Source organism: Oncorhynchus mykiss, chromosome 25 (assembly GCF_057628025.1).
Source record: "Oncorhynchus mykiss isolate SJ-2025 chromosome 25, ASM5762802v1, whole genome shotgun sequence".
NCBI lineage: Eukaryota > Metazoa > Chordata > Actinopteri > Salmoniformes > Salmonidae > Oncorhynchus > Oncorhynchus mykiss.
The window spans coordinates 29,446,440-29,459,816 of NC_143046.1; the positions used below are offsets into that span (position 1 = coordinate 29,446,440).

The 13,377-nt window shown below is 39.7% G+C and overlaps 1 long non-coding RNA gene across 2 annotated transcripts in view; it reads right to left on the reverse strand.

Annotated features, from left to right (window-relative positions):
* LOC110504948 (uncharacterized) overlaps positions 1-13,377 on the reverse strand; it is a 33,055-nt gene that overhangs the window by 2,667 nt on the left and 17,011 nt on the right. For both annotated transcript variants that reach the window (XR_002470661.3, XR_002470662.3), the window contains exons 3-4: positions 7,033-7,126; positions 493-614 (exon numbers count right to left, since the gene is read on the reverse strand). This is a non-coding gene — a long non-coding RNA (uncharacterized LOC110504948). The remainder of the gene's footprint in view (positions 1-492; positions 615-7,032; positions 7,127-13,377) is intronic.

Sequence of the window (13,377 nt, forward strand, 5' to 3'; positions counted from 1 at the left end):
TGGTTTCCGCCAGTCTCTCAGTGCATTGATCAGAGGCCAGACCTCCATTAGCTAAAGGTCAGTTAAGGCCAGCGGATGGGGTCCTGGACGGGTCCTGTGTGCGTGTCCTTTGGGGGGACCCAGACCCACTCTCAGGCCCAGCCAGGGAACATGTCCTTGTCACCGGGTTCACAGTGCTCTGTGCCGTCCCTGCAGCTCCCCATGGCCATGGTAGTGGGAGGATGTCCCCCCTCCGCTCCCTGGGCTTGGTCGATGCATCCAGCAGGCTGCCCCTTTCTACATCTACCTCCATTCTGTTTGATCTCAGCCACATTATACTACACCATTGTCCCTCTCCAAAAATCAAAGACTCATTCGTTCTAATTGTCTCCCTCCAATAGAATGCCACAGTAAATGAGGTGCCTAGCTCCTACTACAGAGGATCACAGCGGCACAATTACATCGAATTGCCAGTCCAGACCCGTGGTTTCACATCACTGAATGGCAGTTTACCTTATAAGCCTGTGAATGAATGGGGGATAATTGTGGTGATAAACAGTGTGGAGGCTGAATCTGCCGTCGGGTGGGATCCATTTCCTGTGTTGTCAGGGGCACCAGTGATGGAGAGGGCTGAGCTACACACACAGAGAAAGGCAGATGAGATTATTTGCATACACACACACACACACACACGCGCACACGCACACACACACACACACACACACACACACACACACACACACACACACACACACACACACACACACACACACACACACACACACACACACACACACACACACACACGCACACACACGCACACACACACACACACACACAGATGATGATTGTCTATAGCTTCTGTCAGGTTGTGGTTTTTTTTCTCCAGCCATGGAGACCTCATCCTGGGAAATCGAGCAATTTCTGATTGAAAACAGTGGCGGTAATTAGAGCACTCACTATTTGTAACCACTTGGCATTACATTAGTATGCAAAGCTGGCAGTCAGCTAATCTGGGGGAAAACGTTTGTTTCCTTAATTGCCCTCTTAGGACAAAAGGAAAGGGAGGGGGGAGAGAATATAGTAGAATGTTAACTTGCTCCTGCTAGAAGGGAGCCTGGTGTGTTCAAGGGACGTGGCTCCCTCAACACAGGGGTCACACACACATAAACACATGGACACACATGCTTATAGATTGATAACCAGTGGTTTGGAATATGAACTATACAATGTGACAATGGGGTCATCTTCCTATCTTGCTCTTTGTATGAAGGCATATGAATCCACCTGGTCTGTGTCAGGCCAGTTGTTCCTGTCTATCCTATCTCCCTCCTCACCTTGGCTTCACTGACATTAGGACGACACTACCTCACATTGCCGAAAGGTTACCCCGTCTTCTCACGCTCATCATCTTCACCGGTCTTTCTCATTCTACCTATTCAGTGTTAGCTCTTTGTAAACAGGCTAAGAATATTACCCCTCTCTATTCTACTAATATTACCCCTCTCTACTCTACTAATATTACCCCTCTCTACTCTACTAATATTACCCCTCTATACTTTACTAATATTACCCCTCTCTACTCTACTATTATTACCCCTTTCTACTCTACTAATATTACCCCTCTCTACTCTACTAATATTACCCCTCGCTACTCTACTAATATTACCCCTCTCTACTCTACTAATATTACCCCTCTCTACTCTACTAATATTACCCCTCTCTACTCTACTAATATTACCCCTCTCTACTCTACTCATATTACCCATCTCTACCTTACTAATATTACCCCTCTCTACTCTACTAATATTACCCCTCTCTACTCTACTAATATTACCCCTCTCTACTCTACTAATATTACCCCTCTCTACTCTACTAATATTACCCCTCTCTACTCTACTAATATTACCCCTCTATACTTTACTAATATTACCCCTCTCTACTCTACTCATATTACCCCTCTCTACTCTACTAATATTACCCCTCTCTACTCTACTATTATTACCCCTTTCTACTCTACTAATATTACCCCTCTCTACTCTACTAATATTACCCCTCGCTACTCTACTAATATTACCCCTCTCTACTCTACTAATATTACCCCTCTCTACTCTACTAATATTACCCCTCTCTACTCTACTAATATTACCCCTCTCTACTCTACTAATATTACCCCTCTCTACTCTACTAATATTACCCCTCTCTACTCTACTAATATTACCCCTCTCTACTCTACTAATAGTACCCCTCTCTACTCTACTAATATTACCCCTCTCTACTCTACTAATATTACCCATCTCTACCTTACTAATATTACCCCTCTCTACTCTACTAATATTACCCCTCTCTACTCTACTAATATTACCCCTCTCTACTCTACTAATATTACCCCTCTCTACTCTACTAATATTACCCCTCTCTACTCTACTAATATTACCCCTCTATACTTTACTAATATTACCCCTCTCTACTCTACTAATATTACCCCTCTCTACTCTACTAATATTACCCCTCTCTACTCTACTCATATTACCCATCTCTACCTTACTAATATTACCCCTCTCTACTCTACTAATATTACCCCTCTCTACTCTACTAATATTACCCCTCTCTACTCTACTAATATTACCCCTCTCTACTCTACTAATATTACCCCTCTCTACTCTACTAATATTACCCCTCTATACTTTACTAATATTACCCATCTCTACTCTACTAATATTACCCCTTTCTACTCTACTAATATTACCCCTCTCTACTCTACTAATATTACCCCTCGCTACTCTACTAATATTACCCCTCTCTACTCTACTAATATTACCCCTCTCTACTCTACTAATATTACCCCTCTCTACTCTACTAATATTACCCCTCTCTACTCTACTAATATTACCCCTCTCTACTCTACTAATATTACCCCTCGCTACTCTACTAATATTACCCCTCTCTACTCTACTAATATTACCCCTCTCTACTCTACTAATATTGCGATGAGACAAGACTGTAACTACTACCAATTGTGGAGAAAAGGGGGTATTTAAAAAAAAAATGCTATGGTCTGCTCACTTTCCCTTCTGCTCCAACCTTTCTCTACTACAACCAGGGTCCTCCTTCTGCCCAGATTACCTTTAGAGTCTCCCTCTCTCACCTTTATAAGGTACATCCACCTGTACACTGTATTCTTGTTACATTCCACAGACTATAAAACCAAAAATGTCACTCAAACAGAAGGAGGAACTAACAAAGAGTCACTGACAACAACCAAAACGAAACAGGTGGGGTTTTAGGAGTGGTTCTGAAAGACACTCATGCGGGTGTCCACTGAAAGTTGACTGGCAACAAGAACTGGGACCTAAAAAACACCCACCATGAGCACCCACTAAGAGGCAAACAAAAGAGAAACCCACACCAAACTTAAAGACAGGAAGCAAACTAAAAAGTGGAGCAAAACAAAAACAGGGAAGAACAGATAAAAGATTGTCTTTCTAGAAATCAAACAGGGAGCGCCAACTAAAGGTGTTGACCCTCCACATCTCTCAAGACAACTGGAGGATTGGGCCAGCCGCTCTTAAATATCACCTGTGCCAGCACAGATGGAAACCCCATTCCAACTAACGAGATGGACCAACCAGCACAGGTGGAACACATACTGACTAACGAGGTGCCACCAATTGGTGAACCCTATGTGCTAAAGTACTATTCGAGCTACAGTCCAATCTCAAAACATCAATGGAGGAAAAAAAACTGTAACAATTATCAACAGGGAAGTACACTGTATGCTCTACCATCTCCTCTGTAACAATCTCTCTCACCCATTGGTTGACCTGACATTGGTATTGGTATTCTAAACGATATCATAGCCACCATCGATAAAAGACAATACTGTGCAGCCATATTCATCGACCTGGCCAAGGCTTTCGACTCTGTCAATCATCACATTCTTATCGGCAGAGTCAACAGCCTTGGTTTCTCAAATAACTGCCTCGCCTGGTTCGCCAACTAATTCTCAGATAGAGTTCAGCAGTCTCTATGGAGGGTGCCACAGGGTTCAATTCTCGGGCATACTCTTTTCTCTGTATACATCAATGAAGTTGCTCTTGCTGCTGGTGATTCTCGGATACACCTCTACGCAGACGACACCATTCTGTATACTTCTGGCCCTTCTTTGGACACTGTGTTAACAAACCTCCAGACGAGATTCAATGCCATACAACAGTCCTTCCGTGGCCTACAACTGCTCTTCAATGCAAGCAAAACTAAGTGCATGCTCTTCAACCGATCGCTGCCCATACCCACCCTTCTAGCATCACTACTCTGGACGGTTCTGACTTAGAATATGTGGACAACTACAAATACCTAGGTGTCTGGTTAGACTGTAAACTCTCCTTCCAGACTCACACTTAGCATCTCCGATCCAAAATTAAATCTAGAATCAGCAACCTATTTCACAACAAAGCATCCTTCACTAATGCTGCCAAACATACCCTCGTAAAACTGACTATCCTGCAGATCCTTGACTTTGGTGATGTCATTTACAAAATAGCCTCCAACACTCTACTCAGCAAATTGGATGTAGTCTATCACAGTGTCATCCGTTTTGTCACCAAAGCCCCATATACTACCCACCACTATGCTCTCGTTGGCTGGCACTCGCTTCATATTCGTCGCCAAACCCACTGGCTCCAGGTCATCTATAAGTCTCTGCTAGGTAAAGCCCCGCCTTATCTCAGCTCACTGGTCACCATAGCAGCACCCACCCATAGCACGTGTTCCAACAGGTATACAGTGCCTTGCGAAAGTATTCGGCCCCCTTGAACTTTGCAACCTTTTGCCACATTTCAGGCTTCAAACATAAAGATATAAAACTGTATTTTTTTGTGAAGAATCAACAACAAGTGGGACACAATCATGAAGTGGAACGACATTTATTGGATATTTCAAACTTTTTTAACAAATCAAAAACTGAAAAATTGGGCGTGCAAAAATATTCAGCCCCCTTAAGTTAATACTTTGTAGCGCCACCTTTTGCTGCGATTACAGCTGTAAGTCGCTTGGGGTATGTCTATCAGTTTTGCACATCGAGAGACTGAAATGTTTTCCCATTCCTCCTTGCAAAACAGCTTGAGCTCAGTGAGGTTGGATGGAGAGCATTTGTGAACAGCAGTTTTCAGTTCTTTCCACAGATTCTCGATTGGATTCAGGTCTGGACTTTGACTTGGCCATTCTAACACCTGGATATGTTTATTTTTGAACCATTCCATTGTGGATTTTGCTTTATGTTTTGGATCATTGTCTTGTTGGAAGACAAATCTCCGTCCCTGTCTCAGGTATTTTGCAGACTCCATCAGGTTTTCTTCCAGAATGGTCCTGTATTTGGCTCCATCCATCTTCCCATCAATTTTAACCATCTTCCCTGTCCCTGCTGAAGAAAAGCAGGCCCAAACCATGATGCTGCCACCACCATGTTTGACAGTGGGGATGGTGTGTTCAGGGTGATGAGCTGTGTTGCTTTTACGCCAAACATAACGTTTTGCATTGTTGCCAAAAAGTTCAATTTTGGTTTCATCTGACCAGAGCACCTTCTTCCACATGTTTGGTGTGTCTCCCAGGTGGCTTGTGGCAAACTTTAAATGACACTTTTTATGGATATCTTTAAGAAATGGCTTTCTTGCCACTCTTCCATAAAGGCCAAATTTGTGCAATATACGACTGATTGTTGTCCTATGGACAGAGTCTCCCACCTCAGCTGTAGATCTCTGCAGTTCATCCAGAGTGATCATGGGCCTCTTGGCTGCATCTCTGATCAGTCTTCTCCTTGTATGAGCTGAAAGTTTAGAGGGACGGCCAGGTCTTGGTAGATTTGCAGTGGTCTGATACTCCTTCCATTTCAATATTATCGCCTGCACAGTGCTCCTTGGGATGTTTAAAGCTTGGGAAATCTTTTTGTATCCAAATCCGGCTTTAAACTTCTTCACAACAGTATCTCGGACCTGCCTGGTGTGTTCCTTGTTCTTTATGATGCTCTCTGCGCTTTTAACGGACCTCTGAGACTATCACAGTGCAGGTGCATTTATACGGAGACTTGATTACACACAGGTGGATTGTATTTATCATCATTAGTCATTTAGGTCAACATTGGATCATTCAGAGATCCTCACTGAACTTCTGGAGAGAGTTTGCTGCACTGAAAGTAAAGGGGCTGAATAATTTTGCACGCCCAATTTTTCAGTTTTTGATTTGTTAAAAAAGTTTGAAATATCCAATAAATGTCGTTCCACTTCATGATTGTGTCCCACTTGTTGTTGATTCTTCACAAAAAAATACAGTTTTATATCTTTATGTTTGAAGCCTGAAATGTGGCAAAAGGTCGCAAAGTTCAAGGGGGCCGAATACTTTCGCAAGGCACTGTATTTCACTGGTCATCACCAAAGCCATTCCTCCTTTGGCCGACTTTCCTTCCAGGTCTCTGCTGCCAATGACCGGAAGAAATTGCAAAAATCACTGAAGCTGGAGACTCATATCTCCCTCACTAACTTTACGCATCAGCTGTCAGAGCAGCTTACCGATCATTGCACCTGCACATAGCCCATCTGTAAATAGCCCATCCAACTACCTCATCCCCATTATTTATTTTTTTGCTCCTTTACACCCCAGTATCTCTACTTGCACATTCATCTTCTGCACATCCATCACTCCAGTGTTTAATTGCTAAGTTGTAATTATTTCGCCACTATGGCCTATTTATTGCCTTATCTCCCTTATCTTACTACGTTTGCACATACTGTATATAGACTTTTCTATTGTGTTATTGACTGTACGTTTCTTTATCCCATCTGTGTTGTTGTATGTGTTGCACTGCTTTTCTCTATCTTGGCCAGGTCGCAGTTGTAAATGAGAACTTGTTCTCAACTAGCCTACCTGGTTAAATAAAAAATAAAAAATACAAATGGATTGATTTTCTCTTCTATTTTATTATGCACTTTTCTTTTGCCCAGTACCACCATGACATATGATGTGAATTTGACAAGAAAAATGTTGACAATCTTTATATACCTTTAATATGGATGGAGAATGACTTTCTGTGGTTGCAGGGCTGGAGAATCCACAGCCTGGCAAACTTCATGGTCAGATGTTCCGTTGGCTCGTCCTGCACACAAAGTCAAATACAGCCCAATTAACACCGTCTGCAGCCTGGACTAGACAAAACAAAGACAGGATCATACAAGTACATCAGGTCACACTTTCAAAAGGAAAAGGTATTGATAGATGTTGCTCTTGGTGCATCTTTTCTGGGTTTTGTGGTGTATTTACCTTTTCAAATATGGTAAATTGATCTTGGCAGTGAGTTGTATGAGTGAACCCCTAATGATGAACATGAGTCCATCCAGGATCCATTTTAGACGATTCATTACGATTCACTGCACCATACATCACGGCAAAACACGTGTCTTGTTATTCAAATAGCAGCTAAAATATACCATTGTCCTTAATTTGAGCAGTTTTTATGGTTTTATGACTGCAGCTGATTTAAATACATTGTTTTCAAGTTCAAGCTATGCCTGCATGGGGTCTGCTGACTGGAAGACTAACAGACACAGAGACTAAATAAAGGAATTACTCATAATAGGCTACTTTGTAAAATATGACGATATGCATCAACATAATTTAATTAATTGAAAATATTTCATGAATATCAACACTGTGTTATGTTGGTCACCATATCAATGCATTCTGGTTTACGATTATACTATAGATCAATTTATAGATCAATATATTTTTACAAATCAGACCATAACAAAACACACATTTAATCATAAAGGAGGGGTACCACATTATTACAGTTGGATTGACAGGTAAGAGAGAGGTTTACAAAGAAGTACCTTTTTTTAGCAACAGGCCTACATTTTAACATTATATGGCCTTCAAATTGCGACAGTCATGATCGGATTCGTTTTGCGCATTGGATTCCTGCATCGAACAACATGGCTGATAAATGACTTGGAAAATGAGCACAAAAAATGATTATTTTTGTAAAATCAATTCAAATTCGTTAAATATAAAGAACCATGGGCTGTCTTCTTTGCGCAGATCAACTTTTGCACACCTGAAGTCAAGTTCTCAATACATCACAGGTGCGCAGGAGAGGGAAAAAACTGATTTAATGTGTAATTCGTTCCCATAGCCCGCAAAACAAACACCACATGCAATGTTTCTGTCAACTTTCGTCAAGGCAAGACTTTCTTCTGTAAAACTATTCCATTAACTTACAGCAAATTGTTTTCTACCTTTTCTATATTTTAATTTACCTATTCACGCTTCGATAACAATTTCAACCCACTATCCAAATTCAGACGATTTCACAATGAGACCTTTAGGATATTGCCTTTTGACTTTCAAATAGCCTTATTTCGATAAAAGTTACATTTTTTTACAGGGTCGTTTGTATTTTGACTTGACAAAAGGGGTGAACCACGAGTTTGACAAAAGATTGAATGACAGACAATCGTTTACCCCTTTACTTTTTACATCAATGAGGAGGGAAGTTGGATGCGACAGGTGAAGAAAACGAGCTGTTGAGTTTATCCCTGTTTAAATCACTTGGTCTGCTATTTGTTTACATTGGTAATAACTATACAATGCCGAACAACCTATTTAGAATAGAATATTCAACACATTAGAATACATATCTCATTCAAGTAAACATTCTAGCTTATTTTGCCATCATATCATCTTGCTAGCCTATCCACACAAAATCGTGTCACGGTATTCTAAGTTGGTTTCAAATCATCCACATAAAAGGATAAGAAATGAACTAATGAGTCATTTATTAGACATACTTTCACTAATTGTGATATCCTATCACAAATTAATTTATCAGAGCCTTGCTGCGTTTCAATCATTTTCTGTCACAATCTTTTCAGACCACTATAGAAGCAACTAGGCAACCGAAACACATGTTTCGGGAAAGTATAAAAAATTGTGATGATAAGAATGTGAAGTTAAATAAGACTTCAGAAACATACGGATTTGAGGATAAAAAGTGGTTAATTTCCCTCCAGATTTGGTCATTTAATACAAGGCGTGTGACAACCTGTGTACATTCATAGCAAACAAAAATGATGTTTTAGGTAAGGTTAGTGTCAGGTGCGAGAAAATGTACAACTAAAAAGGAAACTTTACTCTGTACAAGATCCCAATTTGAGAACACACTTCTGACACATTTACATCATTTATCCAGTCCCTAGTTTAATATTTGACTTGTTTTATTTATGAGGGGTAATTTCATGTCGTCTTTTCAAAAAGAATAAATATTACGCTTTTAACTCAATTTAGGCGCACATATTTTAGAAATGGTCTATAACGAAATAGAATAATCGGGACTCTGAAATTTGTATCGTTCACTTTTAGTGAGCCATCAATCAAACAAATACATGTTCGTCTTTAGGTTTAGGCTATGGCATAAACAAAATAAATAAGTTATTAGGTTTTAAAATCTTTTAAAACGTTTAATATCTGACTGTAGACTATTATTCAATAAAATGTCAACTAAAATAGGAAAACCCACATTTACAGTTGAGTCATTTAGCTGAAGCTCTTAACCAGAGTGACTTACAGGAGCAATTAGGGTTAAGTGCTTTGCTCAAGGGCACATCGATAGACTTTTCACCTAGTCGGCGCGCGCACACACACACACACACACACACACACACACTTAATCAGAGTCACCTGAGAAAACATTCACACTCATAACCCTCGAACCAATTTCGGGAAACAATTTGCCATCTCTTATGCATTAGATCCTACTAGCCTATGTATTATTCGACCCCCCTTCTATTCAGTATTGACATTGTTATTGCATTGGACACTAATAATAATTGTTCAACTGTTGTTTCCCTGCTCAATATAATTATACACACGGCTCCTATGCTGTAATACCCTAAATAATATTATTGTGAACAATTCAACTAATTGAAATTGAAATGATAGAAAATAAGGTAAAGTCCTTTCCGGGGTCAAACCAGGAAATTACCTTGACATAAGGTCATTTCAATTTCTCGGTACAAAACAAAATGTATGCAGTGTTTCATACCGTTCTACTTTGACGAAGTTTCAAAGGTGAAATCAGAAGTCACGTTTGTATCCACATCACAATCATATTTTTCCAAACACCGAAAACAACTGATATTCAACAATGACAGGTAGGCCTACTTTCCGACGACCTATTTCCGGTTGAAATGATAGTTATTTAAATAGTGAATGGATGTAACACTTCCTTAACTTTGTCAGTGAGAGTTAAGGCCAAATGTCTTTGGAGGAGGATTGAATCAGTCAGTCCCTGTGTGTACACTGAGGTCCAGTGTTCTGGCAACAAAGGGGGGGCTAATCCACGTAATTTACACAATGCATAGGGCCGTGTTTACACGGGATAGAGGAGGGCCTCATCTTTTTTTTTCACCGGACATAAATGCCGAAGAGTTGAAAAGGGACCTTTTCTGGGCGATATGTGGAGAACATTTCAGGAGCTTTGAATCAATCCCATTGTAACTTTATTTAGGTATATTCTAAAGTGTCCTAAACAGTTTCACCCCCGAGGGACGAGCCATGTCCACCAAAGCACACCTGTGAATGCAGTCAGCAAGCTAGGCTAGGCTATGGCCTATTTTACGGTGTCAATTAATAATTTAAGAGAATAACACAATTTTCCAACTTCGAGATAAATAGACACACTATTTCGTAACATGCTACTATGAAGAAGAGATGTTTTGCATATTTTAATTGTGAATAAAATAGGCTATAAATTGTGTGCAGTGCAATCATCAAAACATCAATCTCTGATTTCTGAAGTGTGTGACAAATGTTGGCTACTGTAAATTAGCAGCATATTCCAATTTGTCACAGAAAACTTTTGTGGGATACATTGTCGTATCTAATTAAAATCACACAAACGTAACAATCTGAAATATTTTAGGTTTCGTTTAGTCTACAAGTTGCGTTCAGTAGGGGTTTAGCCTAGGCCAAGGCCAACATTATTTCCGCAGCCCTTACTGGCCTTTGTAGTGGGTCAGCAATTATTTCAATCTGGAATTTGGTATGATAAACCATAACCGCAAAGCTTTTTTGTTTTGTTTTCATAGTTCAGCTTTTAATATTCTTGAATTAAGAAAAGGCTGTCCGTCTTAGAAATCATTACACTATATGAAATTAGCCATCGGACTATTGGCTATTAAACATTATGGGTCTGCAAAATTGCCAATATAGGAAATCCAATAACAAAATAAAATAATAAATAGGAGTTAGTCCTTAAATAGCGAATTATAACAAATGTTGAATTGGATGGAAAACAATGGGTCATACGAGGTACATTTGTTCATGTTCTAACAAAACAATATTTAGCTATCTCAAAATATGGCGTTATTTTATTAGGCCTATAATGTCTCAACAGGTTGAAAAAGCACAATGTCTGCTCCAATCAAATGCAGAACTTTATGACACCTGCAAGACGTCACTGTATGATTATCTAAATGTAAACACAATTCACCTCAAATGTCTTTCTTCCATAGCCCACTGATGGCAGACATTACAGTATACTCTTAAAAAGGTTCTGGATAGAACCAAAAAGCTTCTATTGGTTGCTTCATGTGGCACCCCTATAGGTTCTATATAGAACCGTTTTGTAGGGTTATTCCATCAGAACCCCGGGGGTTCTTCTTCAATGAACCAACAATGGCTGAGGTTCTATATGGGATCCCTTGGGGTTCTATATGGAAAAAAATGTATGTTCTATTTAGAACCTTAAGGGGTGCCACAGATGAAGCAAGCTTTTTGCTTCTATCCAGAATCTTTTTTTATAAGAGGATATAACATGGCCAATCGAAACTGTGACCTTTAACTGAATTTGTTCCTTGAACAGTGTAAATATTGATAGTTGCATATAACCCGCCATGTGAGGGTAGACCCCAATTGGAGCACTTCTGGTACATGGCTCTGTCTTTCTCTAAGTTTCGCCTATAACGTATATAGGCTACACATGTGATATCATATCCGTTTTTGTATGACTCACAATTTGGGTTACAAAGGTACAACCGCTTGCTGTTACATGATATTAAAGAATGTCGTTTCTACAAACGGATTCATTGCTTAATTATTTAACATAAATATCTCCCTCCCCCTAAAAGGCAACAACAATTGAACTGTTATTTAGCCTAAATGAAAACGTGACAATGTTACATAGCCTGAACTGGCGAAGGACTGACATTGGAAGGAATGTGAAATATATTGCAAACTATTTAACCAAAGCAAAAACCCGGCCCTTTCCAGTTTGAAATAATAGCACACCAAACAAATATTTCACCTTCAATCACGTATGGACAAAACTATCCGCAATCCTTTATTTAGCCTATAATCAATCATTCGTTTAATTATTTTTTTATAAATAAGAGAAATTCCCTAGTTTGACTCACAGCCATTTTTAAATACACTTCACTCCATTTCAGATGTCTGTCTTTGGGGTTCCCTTAATTACGTATTTCACGAAGGGTGGATGATTATTTTGGCACTGTCAGGTAAATTCATACGGTACATTGGAGAATTCTTCTTTAATCGCCGCTAATCCCGAGTGTCACGTGGCGCTCAGGTTGCATCTCAGGTGAACCGGCGCGAGGGACGTGTTCCCGCCTTTACAGGCATAAAACACGATTACCAGATCATTATTAATCAAGCCTTTTCTCAATGAAATTGTACATTCCAGTTAAGATGCACGTTGTCTAATGAGTGGAGGAGTAAATGGCAAATTGTGACGTTCGTGTAAATGAAATAGTTCAACTACTAGCCCATATTTCTTTCAATTTCAATGAATAAATCAACAGTATTATGGATTTTTTTTCTCTCTTCATGGATTCTCTAATTATATCCTTGTGATATGGGAACAGATGAGCTTGATTCACTTTCAGAGTTTGGAATAGCATGACCTCTGTTATTTTGAGTTTGACATCTTTGTTTTTATTAGAATATGGCACGTTTGGTGCATAACAGTTAGTGATTACATCATTAACTATTCATTTATGACACATTTGAGATTTGCTTGGAAAAATAATTATGTTCGTGTTAATGTTGCTCTCTGAGTTTGGATGTGGTGGATGTTACCACAGAGCATTGATTAAACAGAATGTTAAGCTTAGACTGTAGCCTAATGATAAACAACCGTTTCTTCAGTAGTTGCAACAGAATATTGCAATGTGCTTGGCACCCCCTGAATTTACTTTCTAAGCATCCTTCATTTGTAGTTGGTAGGAAATGAAAGAGTCAATCCCTGCTCTGGCAGTTCCTGTGTCACTCTCTGCATGAGAGGCCGGGAGAGAACTGTTGAAGCAGATAGCATGCTCAAACCGGATCTCTGGA